The sequence below is a fragment of the Oryctolagus cuniculus genome, chromosome 8 (genome assembly GCF_051225735.1).
Source record: "Oryctolagus cuniculus isolate XC-2025 breed Fujian yellow rabbit chromosome 8, ASM5122573v1, whole genome shotgun sequence".
NCBI lineage: Eukaryota > Metazoa > Chordata > Mammalia > Lagomorpha > Leporidae > Oryctolagus > Oryctolagus cuniculus.
The window spans coordinates 25,160,142-25,179,164 of record NC_142874.1 but is presented as its reverse complement, the minus strand read 5'-3'; the positions used below and the strand labels follow the sequence as shown (position 1 = coordinate 25,179,164).

Here is a 19,023-nt window from a genome sequence, read left to right as displayed (position 1 = left end):
AAGATAGGGGGCCAGAGCAAGAGGTTTCATGGGGAAATCAGCAGTTTGGTTTTGATACATTGAGTTTCCTGTGTGTGTGGTTGTGGTTGTGTAAGGACAGATGTTGATGGAATGGTATGACTTTTTATTTTAGACAATTGGGATAGATTTAAATCCAGAGTGAATTTCTGGGAGCAGCTATTGCAGTTATGTAGGTGACACGATGAGACTCTGAACTGGGACAGTGGCTGTGCAGGGGGAGGATGTGCAAGGTCTGTGTGAAATAGGACCAGTTGGCCTTAGTGACAGTTCAGTTGTAGCTACTGGTACAACTTAACCAATTGAACTTAGGTAACATTGGTGGTTCAGGATAACTCTTAGTTCTAATGCTTGGTGATTAGTGGTGCCGGCCTGTCAGGAGAAGGAAGAAGGGAGTGAGTGAGCTCAGCCCAGGAGGTGTGGAGTTTTCCGCCTGTGGGCTCTCACAGGGAAGACACCTGGCAGCCTGCCTGGGCCGTGAGCATGGAAAGGGAGACTCACTGCTCCTAGGATGTCAGATGTGTGTATGATTGCTTTGGAACCTTAAGAGTTGCTGCTTTAGCTTCAGACTTAGTAATCTGGGGTTGCATTGAGAAAAACAGCATTGAAAGAAATGCTCCCCAAGGAAATTAGATATTGCATTCTAGGATCACAAAACAGTTAGTGCTTTATGATCCACTTGTTCTGCAATCTTCTACTCTAAAGAAATAAAAATGCAAACAAACATTCACGTGCAAAGATGTTTAAAGTCACCTTAGTTGTAATGAAGAATGGGATAAATGCACAGAAGGTAATCCTCCATGTTAGCATGCTCATTCTAGTGAAGGGGTTATGGTGGCTTTTATCCTCTCCTCTTTGAATGATTGTGATTTACAGTTTTTCAAAACTGAGCATGTCTTCCTTTCTGATGAGGGAGGAAAAATGAAGTTAGGAATAATATATACATGGAAAAGAATAATATATAAGTAAGTAGCAAATTCTGCTGCATCCATAGAGTAAAATGTTAGAAAGCTATTTAGTTTTTTAAGATTGTATGGATGTAAGTAGGTATGTATGTATTTGAGAGGCAGAGTTACAGACAGTGAGAGGGAGAGACAGAGAGAAAGGCCTTCCGTCTGGTGGTTCACTCCCCAAATGGCCACAACGGCTGGAGCTGTGCCGATCCGAAGCCAGGAGCCAGGAGCTTCTTCCTGTCTCCGGCATGACTGCAGGGGCCCAAGGACTTGAGCCATCTTCCCCTGCTTTCCCAGGCCATAGCAGAGAGCTGGATTGGAAGAGGAGCAGCTGGGACTAGAACCGGCGCCCACATGGGATGCAGGCGCTGCAGGCGGAGGATTAACCCACCCACCCACAACGGCAGCCCCGAAAGCTATTTCTTTTGTTATGAAAAGTTTTTAAGTAGGTGGGTAAATGCTTATAAAGTGTTAAGGATCACCTCTTAGTTGAGCCTGTGATTATATGAGCATATACGTCTTCTGTTGGCAAGCTGGCATCAAAAGGGGTTTTCGTGGGATTGATTTTGAATACTTGTTTTCTTATTTTCCAAAATAGTTTTAAATACATTTATTTTCCTTTTTCTTTTTTAATAGATTTTTTGACCTCTCTTTTAACTTGAAAAATTTTGTTCTATTCCTGTTGATGCTACCATTTGAGAAACTACACATATGCTCTACTGTACCAACATACACACATACTTCAGTTTTTCAACTTCTATTTAATAACTATAAATTTCCAAAGCACAATGTTTGGATTATAGCGGCTTTTCCCCCAGTAACATCCATCCCACCCGCAACCATCCCATCCCCCACTCCTCCTCCCATCCCGTTCTTCATCAAAATTCATTTGCAATTCTCTTCATGTATAGAAGATCAAATTAGTATATACTAAGTAAAGATTCCAACAGACTGCACCCACACAGACACACAAAGTATAGAGTACTGTTTGAGTAGTAGTTTTAGCATTCATTCACAGAGTACAACACATTAAGGACAGAGATGTTACATGGGGAGTAAGTGCACAGTGACTCCTGTTGTTGATTTAACAATGGACACTCTTATTGATGACGTCAGTAATCACCAGAGGTTCTTGTCATGAGCTGCCAAGGCTATGGAAGTTCCTCTGGAGTTCACCAACTCTGATCTTCTTTAGACAAGGCCAGAGTCAAAGTGGAAGTTCTCTCCTCCCTTCAGAGAAAAGTACCTCCTCCTTTGCTGGCCTGTTCTTTCCTCTGGGATCTCACTCACAGCGTTCTTAAATTTAGGTCATTTTTTTCTTTTGCCAGAGTGTCTTGACTTCCCATGCCTGAAATACTCTCATGGGCTTTTTAGCCAGATCCGAATGCCTTAGGGGCCGATTCGGAGGCCAGAGTGCTGTTTAGGGCTTTGGCCATTCTATGAGTCTGCTGTGTATCCTGCTTCCCATGTTGGATTGTTTTCTCCTTTTTAATTCTATCAGTTAGTAGAAGCAGACAGTAGACTTGTTTATGTGATCCCTTTGACATTTAATCCTCTCATTATGATCAATTATGAACTGAAACTGATCACTTTAGACTAGTAAGATGGCATTGGTACATGCCACATTGATGGGATTGAATTGGAATCCCCTGGCACGTTTCTAGCTCTACCATTAAGGGTAAGTCTGAGTGAGCATGTGCCGAACTGTACATCTCCTCCCTCTCTTATTCCCACTCTTATATTTAACAGGGGTCACTTTTCAGTTGAATTTAAACACCTAAGAATAATTGTGTGTAAATTAAAGAGTTCAGCCAATGGTAAGAAGTAGAACAAACAAATACTAAAAGGAATAAAGTAGTAAGGTGTTCCTGGACAGTCAGGACAAGGGCTGATCAAGTCATTGTTTCTCATCTGAGATATTTCTATCACCAAACATTTTCTACCAGTGATATTCAACCTTTTTTTTTTTTAAGATGTATTTATTTATTCATGTGAAAGGCAGAATTACAGAGAGGCAGAGGCAGACAGAGAGGTCTTCCATCTGCTGGTTCACTCCCCAGATGGCCACAATGGTCAGAGCTATGCCGATTCAAAGGCGGGAGCCAGGACCTTCTGGGTCTCCCATGTGGGTGCAGGGGACCAAGGACTTGAGCCATCTTTTGCTGCTTTCCCAGGCCACAGTAGAGAGCTGGATCAGAAGTGGGGCATATGGGATTCGAACCGGCACCCATATGGGATGCCGATGCTGCAGGTGGCAGCTGTATCTGCTACGCCACAGCGCCAGCCCCTCAACCTCTATCGTTTTTACCTTCAGCTTTTGGAACGTTTTCGGCCGTCATTACTTCCAATATTGCCCCTGTTCCTTCCTTTCTTCTAGTATTCCTGCTTTGTGTGTGTCATACCTTTGTAATTGTCCCATAATCTTAGGCATTCCATTAGCGTTTTCCCCATTTCTTTCTTTGGCTTTTAGTTTAGGAAGTTTTTATCGATACACACCCGCTCACGGATTGTCTTCTCTCTAGTGTCTAGTCTGATAATGAGCCCCTCCAAGACATTCTTCGTTTCTGTCTCAGTGGTTGTTTTGATCTGGCGGCCCCTTTTGATTCTTTGAGAGTTTCCATCTATCTGTGTGCATTATTCACGTGGTCCTGTATATCGTCCAATTTTTCTATTACAGTTGTGTTAATAACCCAGTCAGACAGCTCCAGAATCTTTGCCATGGTAGGGCCTGGTTTTGATGCTTGCTTTGTCTCTTCAGACTGCATTTTTCTTGCTTTAACTTTTTTTTTTTTTTTTTTCTGAAAGCTGGACACAATGTATCAGGTAATAGAAAGCAAAGTAAGCAGGTCACTTAGTGTGAGGTTTATGTTCCTCTGGGTGGGAGTTAGGCTATTTAATGTTTGCTTTGCTGTAGGTATCAGAGGTTTCATTTTCCTTTTGGGCCTTTATTTTGGTGTCTCGCACTCTTTTTTGGGGTTTCCCTAGAAATTCCTTCTTAAATAGAACCTGTGTCTGGTATAGATCTGGAGCCCGGGTGATGTGCTAAAGTATTGAAGGAAGAAAGCATGTATAATCTTAGGATTGAATATTTGGTTTCATTGGCCTACACCCCTAGCCTGTAGCTTTCACAATACTTTTCTAGCCTTTTTCTTTGCTCTTTTATCCCCTGTGTAAGACAGCAAGTCTTCCAGGGGCAGGAGTTGGTTAATTGCCCTTCCCCAAGGTCGATTAGGCTCTAAGGTAGAGTGGTCTCCTTGTTCTCAAGTGGAGAACATATAGGCAGGGCTATTTCAAAATGATGGCCTTTCCTCTCCCCTGCGGTCTGTATATGTATGTGTGGTGTACATGGCCCGTAATTTCTTTCTTCAGTCTTCAGGAGAGCGGCATTTTGGTTGATTGCCTATCTTTGCTGTTGTGAAATGAGCTGCAGTAAATATGACTCTTCCATATGCTGATTTCCTTTCCCTTGTGTATATTCCCCGGGGTGGAACGGCTGGTTTGTCTATATTCAGGTTTCTGAGGTTTCTCATACTGTCTCCCACAGTGGCTATACCAGTTTACATTCCCACCAACAGCGGAGCAGGCCGCCTTTCCCCCCCTGACATCCTCAAGGCTGTTGTAGTATCGCTGTGCATTTCCCTGATGGCTAGTGACCCTGAGCATTTTTGCATGTGTTTGTTGGCCATTTGGATTTCCTTTCTTGAACCATGCCTGCGGAAGTCCTTGGCCCGTTTCTTGAGTGGGTGGTTTGTTTTGCTGCTGTTGAGTTTCTTGAAAACCTCTGGTAGTGAATCCTTTACCAGCTGCATACTTTGCAGATAATTTCTCCCATTCTGTTAGTTGCCTCTGCGCTTTGCCGAGTGTTTTGCTTGCAGTGCAGAAGCTTCTCAATTTGGTTTTTTGCTTTTTGCCCTCTTCTATTCCTTTCTTTAATCTGTTGTGATTCTCAGCTAGTGGACATCCTTGGTTGAAATGGTCCCCAGAGCCTGTATTTTCTTTGTAGCTATGTGGACGGGATTGGTCCTAGACGTTCTTTCTGAGCCACGGCACTGTCTGCGTATACAAAGGCTGTTGATTTTCTATCCTGCCACTTTACCAAACTCTACTCTGAGTTTCGATAGTCTCTCAGTGGAGTCGTGTGGATCTCCTCTGTATGGAATCATGTCCTCTGCCAATAGTGATAGTTTGACTTCCTCCCTCCCAATTTGTATCTAACGTTGAGAAAGGAGAGAAAAAGTACCAACGTGATAACGGGCACGTAGAAAATGCCAAGAGGGACCTCAGACGCTACATTTACGTATTCTATCGTGCTTTGTGGAAGACACGGTTTGTCCTAGTTCAAGCATGCTCCATCCATTAAATGCAGGCCTAGACTGTGGAGGGCGGAGGTTGGGGAGCAGACCTGTGTTCAGTGGAGAACTCTGTAGATCACAGGTGTCTCAAGTCCCTGTGCGAGTGGGTACCCAAGTGTCTGAATAAATAAACTACATTGATTTCCTCATGCGTAAGTCATAGATAATACCACACGGAACGTTTCTAAGGTAGAAGAGAAAGAATGGGTACCAACACCTTTTTTTTTTTTTTTTTTTTGACAGGCAGAGTGGACAGTGAGAGAGAGAGACAGAGAGAAAGGTCTTCCTTTGCCATTGGTTCACCCTCCAGTGGCTGCCGCTGATCCAAAGGCAGGAGCCAGGTACTTATCCTGGTCTCCCATGCGGGTACAGGGCCCAAGGACTCGGGCCATCCTCTACTGCACTCCTGGGCCATAGCAGAGAGCTGGCCTGGAAGAGGGAGCAACCGGGACAGAATCCGGCACCCTGACCGGGACTAGAACCTGGTGTGCTGGCGCCACTAGGTGGAGGATTAGCCTAGTGAGCGCGCGTTGCCTGCCACCAACACCTTTTCTAAGAGTGAGTTAAATTCCTTTTCAAATTCTATGTTAATAGGGTAGGTAATGTATATAATATCAAATTGTAATGAACTGTAATAGTTGGCCTTGATGTAGTATTTTATTTAAAGCTATGTCTTCCTTTTCTTAATTTTTTATTTTTTTTGAAGATCTTATTTATATGAAATTCAGGGAGGGCTGGAGGGAGGGAGAGAGAGGGGGAGAGAGAGAGAGAGAGAGAGAGAGAGAGAGAGAATCGCTATCGAGAGGTCTTCCATCTGCTGGTCTGCTACCCAATTGGCTGCAATGGGCAGGCCTGAGCGGATCTGAAGCCAGGAGCCAGGAGCCTCCCCGGGGTGTACCGCATGGGTGCAGGGGCCCAAGGATTTGGGCCCTCTTCTGCAGAGAGCTGCACCGGAAGTGGAGCAGCTGGGACTCGAACCTGCGCCCATGTGGATGCAGGCGCTGCGGGCGGTGGCTTTACCCGCTCCCCCACAGCGCCGGCCCCTCCTGGGAGCCTTTCCCCGTGGGATCCAGCTGTCTGCTGCCATGCCTGGGAAAGCAGAGGGAGACGGCCCAAGGACTCAGGCCCCTGAACCCAGAGTGGAGCACCGGATACAGTCCCGGGCTTCTGCTTCGGCCCGGCCCGGTCCCGGCCTTAGTAGCCACCTGGGGGTTGAACCCCCAGAGGGACGATCCGTGAGAGAGAGCAAGAGGCAAGAAGGGCTCGCGATGCCCGGTGCTCTGCTTCTCTCCCCAAGCAGCTCCAACGGCCAGCGCCGGGCCAGGCAGAAGCCAGGAGGCTTGACCTCCATTCAGGGCGCCCAGGAGGCCGGGAGGCGTGGTCCCTGGGTCACAGGCTGGAGAGGCCGCCCCGCCTGCAGCCCTGGGGCTTCGGACGCTGGACGCGGCAGGCAGCGCGGAGGTGCGTCCCGCGGCGCCACGGCGGCCGCCCATGGGGAGTGCGCCTGCGCCCGGCGCTGTGCCCCGGAAGTGGCCCCTTGTGCCCCGGAAGTGGCCCCTTGTGGCCCGCGGCGCTCAGGTAGGAGTCCTCGCGGGTCCCGTCCGCTGCTGCCGGAGAGCCCGCGCGAGCCGTCGGGAGCCGTCCTGGACGCTGCCGGCGGAGCCTGCGGGAGACCCAGCGCCCCCGGGGTCAGGCCGGGCTCAGAGAGGCTGCGGCCCGAGGCTGCCGCGCCGTTTCCCGGGCGCGGTTCTCTTCTTCGGCCCTTCGTGGAAGCAGCGGCCTTCGCGGGCCCCTGTGCCGCCAGCAGACCGGGCCCCCTTGGCGGTGAGTGATGCGGGGGCTGTTGGGGTTTCCCGCTGCGAGTCTTCGCTGCCGGCGCGTGCCTGTTGCTCTCGGGTCCCGAAGGCGCGGGTGGAGTCGTGGTCTTGCTGTGCGGACGGTCGGTCTGGAACTTTCCCCAGTGTGCGAGCAGCTGTGCCAGAGCAGAGGGGCTCCGTCTCCTCCTGGAGCGGCCCCGCGTTCCCGTCTGTTTGCGTTTTGATGGCCCAGCCGCCCTGCTCGAGACCCCCGAGACTGCTGACGGGGAGGAATAAGAGCGAAAACGCTCGTCTGTTTCCTGGTCTAGGAGGACAGTTTCCGGTTAACTGGCATTTGGTGTGATGTTAGCGCTCGGTGGGTTTTCAGTGAGAGGCCATTGTCAAGCCGAGGTTTACCTTCTGTTCCTGATTTGATGATTCCTTTTTTTTTTTTTTTTTAATATCGCCAAAGCGGTGGGAGTTTTTGTGAAATAGGTTTTCTGTGTCTATAGGGATACTTTGTGGGCTTTCCCCATGTTTATTCTGTTCTGTGATATATTGATTGTGTATGGTAGCCATCCTTGCATTCCTGGAGTTGCACCCAGTGTGCTAAGCTTTGGTTGTGCTTCAGGAGCGCGTTTGGTAATATTTTGTTAAGGAATGTGACAGCGCAGTCATGACAGATACGTATGTGCCGTTTTCTTTATGATGCATTTGTTTTGGATGTTGGGAAAATGTTGGTCCGAAGGGATGAGATGGAAGATTTTTCCCCTTCGTCTCCTTTTTGGAAGGGTTTGCAAATCACGGGTTTTAACTATCCTTCCCACAGGAGTTCTGTGTTAATAGGCCAGGTGATGCATATAGTATCAAGTTCGATATAAACTCTAGTAGTTGGCCGTGATGTAGTATTTTATTTATAGCTATGTCTTCCCCCCCCTTTTTTTTATATAAAGTTCTTATTTGTTTATTTGAAATTCAGAGTTATATGCAGAGAGAGAGAGAGAGAAAGAAAAAGTAAGTCTTCCATCTGCTGGTCCTCTGCAAATTGGCTCAATGATGGGGGCTGAGCAGATCCGGAGCCAGTATTCAGGAGCCAGGGGCCCGGTGGCAGGTTCTCATAATGGGGCACCAGATAAAGTCCCTGGCTTCTGTTTCAGCCTGGCCCAGCCCTGGCCTTTGTAGCCACCTGGGAGGGGGGCGAACCACCAGATGGGCAATTACTGAGAGAGAGCAAGAGTGCTTGCGATGCCCCATGCACTGCTTCTCTCCCCAGGCGGCTTCAAAGGCCAGCGCTGGGCCAGGCAGAAGCCAGGAGGCAAGGACTCCTTTCAGGACTCCCAGGAGGGAAGGAGGCAGGATCCAAGTACCTGGGCCATCAGCGGCTGCCTCCCTGGTTCCCAACCTGGAGTAGCGGGACTGGAATCGGCTCTTGGGCGCCCCACACTGGACGTAGCAGCATGCAGATGTGTCCCATGGCGCCATGGCAGCTGCCTGTGGGGAGTGAATTTGCGCCCTGCGCTGTGACCAGGAATTGTACCCGTAGGTACATCTCCTGCTCAGCCATCCTCAGATGGAAGTCTGCTCCTCATCTGTTCCTGCCCAAAAGCCTGTTCAAGTCTTGAGGAGCCGTCCTCGATGCTGCTGGCGGAGCCTGAGTGAGACCCAGTGCCTCCGGGGTCAGGCCTGAATCAGAGACACTGCAGCCCGGGACAGCCGCATCAGTTACCTTGCCCTTCTGGAAATGTGTAGGCGCGGTCCTCTTCTTGGGCAGTCTGGAAGTCTACCCCTCGGGCCTCGGCTCCTGTTCCAGAGGAGCAGAAACGCTCTTTGGTGAGTTGGGCGCGATGGCCTTGCTGTCGTCACGGGATAGGTGGGGCCTGGGGTGCAGATAGCAGGCAAGGGGTGTGCATGTGAGGGGTGGAGGGGAGAGGAGGAGGAGAGAGGTGGCCAAGGGAGATTTGGGAGGAGAGAGGAAGGGGGGAGAAGGAAAAGGTGGCGTGAAGGTGGGGTGGCGTGGAAGGAAGGGGAAGGAAGGAGTGTGGGGCAGCGTCGAGGGAGGGCGAGTGTGACAGGAGTGCCGGTGGGCGGGTGGAGGCGGGGGTTGGGAGAGGAAGAACTTTTCCCACGGCCCGGGTTCCGTTTTGGGGGTTTCCTGGCCCTGGCCGGAATCAGTCTTGGCCGCGTCTGTGAGAAGCGGCCTTGACTCCTGGCCTCTCTTCTCTGGGTGGTTCTGAACCGTAATGTGTGTGCGGGAACACTGGCCTGGGGCACTCGAATCAACTCGAGGTGATCGTACTGCTGTGGCTTGAACCGACGTCTCTATGAGACTACCTGCCAAAGCAGTGTCTCCATCCTCAGCCTCTACCATGGGATCTACATCTCCGTTTGCATTGCCTCTTAGACACACACTTGAGTGTCCTGCAGGTACCGCAGACTTCCTGTTCCATTCAAACCTGCTCCACACATTGCACTGATCTCTCTATTGGCGGCTCCATCTGACTTGCCTTCCAAGTTGGCAAGCTTGGCAGCACCCTCTTTACCAGCATCTGTCTCCTAGTAGTCACCGAATCTATGTCAGTGGTGTCTCAGGTCCTACACAAGCCCTCAGGCTGAGGCTGCCTGCTGCCAAGTCTCATTGCTCTCCGGATCCTTTCTTCCAGGCTTTTCTGCTTCAGGCCTGCATACCACCTGCATTTCCCTAGAAAGCACAGGGGACTGTCTGATCTTTTCTCATCTCCTCTTGCATACTTTCAAAAGCCCTAATCCCTTAGGGGGGCATTCCAAGGCCTTGTTCTCAGGTCTGTTCACAGCTTCCTTTTCCAAGCTGCACAGCCCCTGCTTCTGTCATGCCAGACTTGCCACTGCTCTGCAGATAGGCAGCCACTACTTGATGTTCCTCAGTGTTTTCAGCTTGAGAAAGTCGTAGCCATGTTTCAAAATATCCAACTCAAGGGTCTTCCTTCTCTGTGATACTTTTCTCTCATCCTCCCAGGCAGGGATACGTTTCCAGAACTTGCATAACACACTGCTTATCTTCGTAAAGCGCTTAACCCATTTTATCAGCATGTATTTGCTAAATACCTGTATCTCATAGAAGACTGTGAGCTTGTCCAGGGCAGGCCTTTTCTCTCTGCTTTCATTCCTGTAGTCCCTGGTACACAGTTGGTATTCAGCCTATGCAGAACTAACAATACACTCACTGGTGGGTCTTGGGACAGGAACTGATGGTTTATGAAGGGTCTGGTCTCAAGAACAAGGGCACGAGGGCCAAGGAAGGAGACAGCAACAGAATCAGCATTCTTGAAGCACTTTCACTTGTCAGGGTTCTTAGTGTACCATCGTCTCATTTCTAAATAACAGCACAAGGAGGGAAAGCAAGAGTTTTACTTAATTATACCACATTGTACTGTTTAATCCTCTTCAAAGCTCTGTGAGGAAGGCACTGCTGATCCCCTTTGAAATAGGAGGCTAAAGGAGGTGGGGACCTGCCCTAGGCCATATATCAAAAACAGTAAAGCCCCAGTTTAAAACCTGCTCTGCTGTGTCCCTCCTGGGGTTGGAACCCCAGGTTCCAGTAGTTCTAGAGGTGGCGTATCAGAGAGGTGTAGCTCATGAAAACCAGTGGTACTTTTCTTTTGGGCTTGTCTTTGTATGGAGCAGAACCACAGGCACTTGTCCTATGTTACTAAGGACCCTTCTTAATAACTCTGTGGCCTCATGCTGTGATTTGTTAATATAGGTCCTGTGTCCTGGTTCCCACCAGTGGTCATCTTTCTTTGAGCTATCGGAGGAGTCTGAGGTGGGCATCTTGCCACCCGGGGACTGGAACTGACTTTTGAGAGGGACCCTTAGGTATGAAAGGAGATTTGCTGGTAGGGTTAAGACCAGAGGGTTTGAGGGGTCCACAAGGTCCCTGGCGATTAGTCTTTGTTTCTTATTTCTTTATTTCAAAGGAAGAGAGAAATATTTCATCCCTTAGTTTCCTTCCCTAGTGCCCACAACAGCTGGAACTGTATCTGAAGCCAGGGCCTGGGAACTCAATCCAAGTCTCCTATGTGAGTGGCAGGGATGTAAGTACTTGAGCCTTCACCTGCTGCCTCCCAGGGTGGATTAGCAGGAAGCTGGAATCAGGACTTCAGCCAGGACTTGATCCTGGGCACTCTAACATGGGCTGTGGGGATTCCAGCAGTGGCTTAGCCACTATACCAGAAGCCATTCCTTGATTAGTCTTCCGTTCCCTCCTTCACAGGGTGGCTGGCTGCTTGGGAGGGGTTTGCATCACCACTGCTAACAGGGCCTGCTGCATAATTTTGTGAGCGCCTTGTTCCTAAGGCAGGGATAAAGTGCCACTAAAGGTACTAAGTCATAAAGCTCTTTCCTTTCTCCCGCATACCTCCTTGGCTCAGCCTCATGTTCTTTGGACTCGCTTACAAACCGAGGATTTTGAGTCACCACCAGCAGAGGTTTACACCCAGTGAAGGCCCTTCTGAGTACCAGCGCTGTGTGATGGCTCCTTTGTGACCATGTAGGCTGCGCCCGTGAGGTTGGCCTTGGCTGCTGAGTATAACCCATTGGCTGTGACTGTATAAGATTACATTGTATTCCAACATAAGCGGTTGCTATTTTGTATGATAATTCTGATATTTCACCATTAAAGCAATGCTGCAGGGAGCAACGTGGATTATCCATACCAGAGCATTCCTGGAACTGTTTTGATGACTTGTGTTAGTTCAGAATCACTAGGTCTTTGCTAGCATTCTGCAGTAGGCAATGGCATTGCAGGCCAGCTCTCTCCCTAGCACAAGGCTGACCGCGTTGAAATTTACACAGGTGTTGAACAGATCTCCGCACCTGCAGTGTGGAAAAGACTAGAGCAGTGCCCTCTTGTGCCTGACTGCCCTTCTTTCTGCCTCTTTGCTTTGTACATTATTAAATGTGCTCTCAAACCTCTAGGACTCACAGCTGAAAATAAAGTAGGTTGGTGGACAGTCACAGACAGCACTGTCCACTCACCAGGCCCAGGTTGTTTCTCCTTAAGCACTGTACCAGATGCCCTACTCCACCCATTAATAACTCTTGTCCTTTCCGAGTTGTTAGCTGTGTCATAAAATTTCTAGATTTCTGAGGGGTTTTGTAAATCTTAAAGTAGAAGATAAGAACTTTTGCTGCCAGTGTTTTGGCTTAGCTGGTAAAGCCGCCCCCCATGATACCAGCGTCCCATATGGACGCTGATTCAGATTCCCAGATCCACTTCCAATCCAGCTCTCTGCTAATGCACTTGGGAGGGCAGCACAAGATAGCCCCAGTGCTTGGGCTCCTGCACCCACGTGGGAAAGCCAGAAGAGGCTCCTGGCCATTGTGGCCATCTGGGGAGTGAACTAGTGTATGGAAGACCTCTCTCTTTCTCTTTCTCTTTCTCTCCCTCTCTTTCTGTAACTGTGCCTTTAAAATAAATAAAATGTTTTTTTTTTTAAAAAAGAACTTTTAACCATTCAAAGAAAGCCTCAAGTAGAAAGAAGAAGAATCTTGCAGACCCACAGTACTCACTGACCTAAAATCTTGCCTGAGATTCTTGTTGAAGTTTGCTGATATTTATAATTTCTGATGATTATAATTTCTGATGATCATCAGAAATGACACATACTGACTTGTGTGAAGTGAGCTAGTAGATATTCTTGGCCTGTGTAAAAGTCACGTCTGCTAGTTTTACAAGATGTAACTGCTACGCTCCTGAGCTACTCGAGAGCTGTTGGGTAGAGATGTTATTACTGGCAGAGTCGTCACACTGCACAGCCCCCGTGGGCATCGTTACGCCCTGTGACTGGCATTTCCAGGGCTAGTGCTGTGCACACTGGGGAGGCCTTACCCACAGGTGGTGTGGTGTCTGCACAATGTCTGCATGATGGTTCTCCCTCATTTGGATGGCTGGTAGGGTTCTGTTAGTACACAGCCCCTCAACTTGTGACTTTTCAAAATTGCTCAAGCACGCGTTTTTGAGTCACCTCGGAGGGGAACAGTTGGGGCCCTGGGGGATTGATTGCCCACTGTTCTAGAGACTAGAACAGACCTACCCTTGCCTCCTGGAACTTTCTCTGAGTTAGAAACCTCTTAGAGTTATTATAAATCCTTGAAATATTTTATTTCATGGTGTATCTTTAAGCAGAGGTATCTTACAATTAGTGCAGCAATCATAGACTTATTTTTATTATATTTTTATTAAGTAGGAGGGAGGAAAGCATTGTTGGTCAGCGCACATGGTGCTTAACGTGGAATCTGGAGGTGGAGATGGTGTTTTCTTACTTACAGAGTTTGTGATTTCCAACTCTCGCCAAGGGTAAACACTAGAATTAGGTCTAGGCTGTGGTTCTAGCTGGTATGCCTCTGTTTCAGATTTCATCTCGCTTCTGCTTGGCATCAAGATTTCCAGCTTTCCAAGGCTGGCCACAAATTCAAATCAAGTGTCTAAACCAGTAGTTAGAGGAAAAGATCCCGCAGTGGTAATGGTACTGCTAAATGAATTATTTGTTGTATATCAGACTCCTCATCACCTAGTTGAAATATCTTTGTGTTTTCTTGTTTTCTGCAATAAAAGTCATTCAGACTTACCGAAACTATACATTTGCATTCCTTCCACATGTGAGACAGTCTTTTTCTAAATCATTGGGCTTCTAAATTCCTGTGGGTAGGGGCTAGTGTTGTGCAGTGGGTCAAGCCACCACCCGTAATGCCAGCATCCCATACTTGTTTTCTTTCTGTAATCCAGTCGTTGAAAAACAAAACCACTCCCAATGCATGAGTCCTATAAAAGCAGTTTCACTTTATTTGAACACTCTAGGGAGAAAATCAGAGGAGTATGTACTGTACCTAAAGAGAAAATCTCTGTCAAATTTTAAATCGAATGGTGGAATAAATTCCATGGCAAAAGTGAAGCAAACAGCTGACCCGCGGCCCCACCGCACTGGAGCCTGGCCTCGCTGTCTACTTGGTACAGACAGCAGGAGCTCCGGAGAAGCCTGGAGCCACATCCCGTGTGCAAGCCTGTGTGGGCTTGGTCTTTGTTTTCTGATTGGTTGGTGCCTGAAGGGAATCCAATCAGAATTGACGCATGCTGTCGAATACCGAGTTTATAAAAAGGGTGCTCAGTGTTGCTGTTTCCCTTTTCTCTTCTTAGCATCCAGCGTCGTGGAGTTCTTTGTTGGAACATGTGCTGAGCACTGGCGCCAAGCCTTCGAACAAGGAGGTGAGCAGCCAAGAGCAACACCTGCAGGAAGGGCCGGGCTGCTGGTGTCGGAGGAGTGGCAGTAGGTTCAACAGGACCCTCAGGTTTGTCCCTCCTCGCCTGGTGAGTCTTCTTGAAATGTTTGTGCGTATCATATGCCGGCCCTGGCCACAGGCAGGGGACACTCGGGCCTTCAGGAGCCAGGGGAAAGGAAGGATAAATTGTGTATTATATTGTATGTTATAAATTGAATGCTGTATATTCAATTTGTATTATATATTATAAATTTCATGTCACATGTTCTAAATAGGCTTTACATTGTATATCGTAAAATGTGTATGTGCTCGGAGGTATCACATACGGTTCCAGAAGGAATGGGCCTACCTGGCTGAATTGTCATGCCAGGATGGGTGAACCAGCAGGTGAGTCATCTTCTGTCGGGTGGGCACTTACGATGCCCAGCGACTGCGTTAATTTCCAGGTTTCTTGTGTTATTTTCTGGATTTATAGTTCTGCTTGGTGGATAGGAGCTGAGAAAACGGATCTAGTCATCCAGAAAGGAAGTTCCTGCTCACAGGCTTTGACTCCTGTTTTTCCTAATTTGCTAAGCTAGTTTATCTCAGTTTACATGGAAGGTTCTGCAACACAGCAGTGATAGCATTGACTGGGAAACCCCCCAAAATGGTTGTATATCGATGTCATTGCCCCACTGAATTGTAATTCTGCCTCTGTGATATCCAGTGTTGCCCTAATTTTATGAAAAAGTTCTTTAGCAAGATATTGTTAGATCGTCTTAACGAATGCGGCTATATGGGGAGACATACGATGTAAACTTCACATATCCCAGTCATATTATTACATTAGCTAGGACTGTGGGGACTCTGTTTATCATCAGAGGCAAGTAGATCAGAGGATGGCACCGAAAGTTTGAGAAGGAAGCATTATTCCCTAAGTATATTTGTTGCAGGTATAAAACTATAAGGTTCTGAATAACTCAATACTGGTTCTTTTTATTTCTAAGTTAGATTTTGAAATATTGAAATCACTTGGATTATGATATTTTTCGGTCGGAGAGGAGAGGGGTATTGTTTCTGCACAGTATCCACAATGGTTGCCATGCCATTGGTTGTGAAACTTTGGTTGACGAAATGAAATCCCTGTTAGTCCGTGTGTTTAAACAACACAGAATTTCAGAATCCCTAGGTATTGTGTTTTGTGGTTTGGTTCTTATAGTATGTGGAGAATCGAGTCTTCCTTCCTGCTGGTTAGCATTCACTAGTGTTGACATCCAAGGATCATTCCTTGGTTTTCATTTTAGGAGATGCTGAGCAGGGACTAATCGGTAACAACCCCTTGAGGCGAGTCATCATGGATGTTCCAGTTTCCTCATTATCCACTCTTGGTGTTCCTCTTAGTCCTGATTATTCAAATCCAGATGTTGAAATGACCCCATGTTCAGTCTAAGTGTTTGTTCTCACTGGTCTTCTCATCCTAGACAGCCTCATCTCTGTACCGTGTTTCAGGAGGGTCTTGGCTTTTTCTCCCATCATTAGCTAGACCTGTTTATGTTGCTCACGGTTTTCTCATTTTGGCTATTTTCAAACTTGATTCCTTGATTCCATAATTCTTTTCCCTCACACACAACAAACCCGGAAAAATCTGTTCTCTTGTTTTCTCATGCTCCCAGTCCACACATGTTCTCTGATAACGTTCACCAGGCATCTCAAAGGCTGGCTGGTCCCCACACCCTTCTGGAAGCCACATGAATACGTGATTCTTTGGCTTTTCGCTTTTGTGTCTCAATTCCTTTTCCACAACCTCTGCTCCTGTGACCACCATAGAACTTTATCATCTCCCATAAGCCTAGCCTCTCCCTAGGCTAGCAACTACTAGTGTACTACTAACAGGAAGTTAAAATTTAGAAACTTTCTGGGGAAATTCCAAAATTAAAGTGGTTTACGCCAAACGTCTTAAGATGCTTTCCCTGTGTTTGACTAGAATCGTATCTATGGGGGGGGGGAACTAGATGGAGTGTTCACCTCACACAATGCCTTTGTTTTGTTTGTGAGTTATGTACACCTCAGTAATTATGAATGGGAAAACTAAAACTGACTTGCAATTCAATGTTGCAAATATTTGGGAGTTCTGTAGTGAGAGAACAGGCATGGAGTCCAGGAAATCCTTCAATGAATTGGTATATCTGTGGTTTTCAGAGTGCTACTTTAAAGACATTTAAATTATGTTAACATTTTCTTGCAGTGTCACTGGTCGCCTACTGATGAAGCAGGCCCTGCATTTTCCATTCCATAGTTTAATTGGGCTAATTCACAACCTGCCTATAATAGTAGCTATGTTAAATGCACATAGGAATGTGCACACATTGGTGGGAGAATAGCACATAGTCATTTAGGATTCTCGTTTCACTTTTCACTTTCCTGGTTTCCTTCAGATACATTTCCTTTCATGTTGTATTTCTGAGTTTTCAGTTTGAGGGAGGTGGGGTGGGGCGACAATGCATTATGTTACTTGGATATTGTCTTAAATATTCTCTTGATGGAATTCCCGAATCTTTATTTTCAAGATATGAATCTCCTGAAATTTAGTTTAGTCAAGTTGTGAATGTTCTTTTTAAGGATTTATGTATTTGAAAGTCAGACTTCCACAGAGATAGAAGGAGAGGCAGAGAGAGAGAGAGGTCTTCCACCTGCTGGTTCACTCCCCAGTTGGCTGCAAGGGCCGGAACTGTGCCAGTGTGAAGCCAGGAGCCAGGAACCTCTTCTGGGTCTCCCACGTGGGTTCAGGGGCCCAAGGACTTGGGCCGTCTTTCACTGCTTTCCCAGGCCATAGCAGAGAGCTGGATTGGAAGTGGAGCAGCCGGGACTTGAACTGGTGCCCGTGTAGGATGCCAGCACTGCATTTGGTGGCCTCACCCACTATGCCACAGTGCCAGCCCCAATCATGAATGTTTTAGCATCATTTCTGTCCCATAAAGCCTACCAAAACCCCACAATATTAACCTAAGTTCCTTAACTTTTATGATGCATTTTAAGTATAGGAACCTATTTTTGAATGCTTTATTTTTTCCAGCCTTTTCACAGTGTAACTGAGAAACAAAAATTCTATCTATTCAAGGCACGTTCTCTGTGTTTCGATGTGAGTCTGATCTGCATATTGCATTTTCACACAAACCGTTCGACTCTCCTGGTACTTACAGTACACTATGAAAGGATTAGTACAATGAGGCCACTTAACAAATTTATCACTTTTACCGTGTTTTGTAACTTTTTCAAATTTTATTTCTTTATGTATTTTCCCAGACAACTTTTATTTAAGGTATACATACTTTATGCATTCAATAATTGCAGCTTTAGCAGCTGTATTTATTGGTAGCAGTAATTCTTCTACCGTACCTGCCCTCTCATTGACACTCCTATGCTTTTTTTTTTTTTTGACAGGCAGAGTGGACAGTGACAGAGAGAGAGAGAGAGAGAGAGAGAGAGAGAGAGAGAGAAAGGTCTTCCTTTTGCCGTTGGTTCACCCTCCAATGGCCGCCGCGGCTGGCGTGCTGCGCTGATCCAATGGCAGGAGCCAGGTACTTCTCCTGGTCTCCCGTGGGGTACAGGGCCCAAGCACTTGGGCCATCCTCCACTGCACTCCCTGGCCACAGCAGAGAGCTGGACTGGAAGAGGGGCAACCGGGACTAGAACCGGTGCCCATATGGGATGCCGGGCGTCGCAGGTGGAGGATTAACCTAGTGAGCCACGGTGCCGACCCCTGTACATTTCTTTTGAAAGGCAGGAAACAGAGAAAAGGGGAGAGAGGGATAAAGAGAGTAAGGCAGAGACAGACAGGGTGAGCGAGAGGATGAGGGATATCTCATCTCATGCATTATTTCCCTCCTCAGATGTCCTCAGTGGCAGGGCTCTGCCCCAGGTCTCCCACTTTGGCACTGGGGCCCACGTCCTTGGGTCATCTTCTAGTGCTTTCCCAGGCACGTTAGCGGGGAGGGGAATGGTAAGTGGAGCACTTGGGACCTGGTCTGGTGCTTATACGCGATGCTGGCAGTGCCGGTGGAGGCTCAGGCTTTTTTTTACACCCCAGCTCCAGCCCCATCACCATATGTTTGTATCGTTTGACTGCCCTCTCTTCAGTTTCATGCTCCCAGTTCATCACAGACACCATCCTGCTCTCTGACTGTGTTAGTTGGACTTTGTATATTCCACATGGAAGTGTGATCGTGTAGTAGTGCTCATTTCTGTGTGTCTTGTTTCCCTCATGGTCATGTCCTATAGTTCCATACTTTTGGATCCATCTGTGACAAGTAGTAATATTTCCTTTCTTTTTAAGGTTTGGCGAGGATGCCACTGTGTGTGTATCCCATTTTTCCTTATGGGTCCATCAGCAAACATTTGGATTATTTCCATATCGTGGAATTGTGAATGATGCTGAAGTGATGTGGGGGTGCGGACAGTTCATTGAGATGGTGATTTTCTTTTGGATTCATGGTCAATAAAGGTTGTTCCTTTTTAAATTGTATTTGAGGAACTTCCATATTGTTTTTCATAATGGACGGTACAGTGTACCTTCCCTCCAATAATGTGTGTTCGTTTTCTCTACGTTGTGCCCAATACTTGTTATCTCTTAGCTTTTTAACAGTAGCCATTTAACAGATAGGAGATAATAAC

General features: G+C 47.3%; 1 protein-coding gene across 25 annotated transcripts in view; it reads left to right on the top strand.

Moving 5' to 3' along the window:
* The window catches only part of LOC138843571 (rho GTPase-activating protein 20), a 95,331-nt gene that overhangs the window by 1,281 nt on the left and 75,027 nt on the right, over window positions 1-19,023 (top strand). For 21 of the 25 annotated variants that reach the window (XR_016211741.1, XR_016211742.1, XR_016211743.1 and 18 more), the window contains exon 3: window positions 14,291-14,461. The gene's annotated coding sequence lies outside the window, so the exon portion shown is untranslated. Of the gene's footprint in view, window positions 1-14,290; window positions 14,462-19,023 lie in introns of those variants that run through there. The other 4 variants (XM_089302190.1, XM_089302180.1, XM_089302175.1 and 1 more) reach the window with 2 other exon arrangements.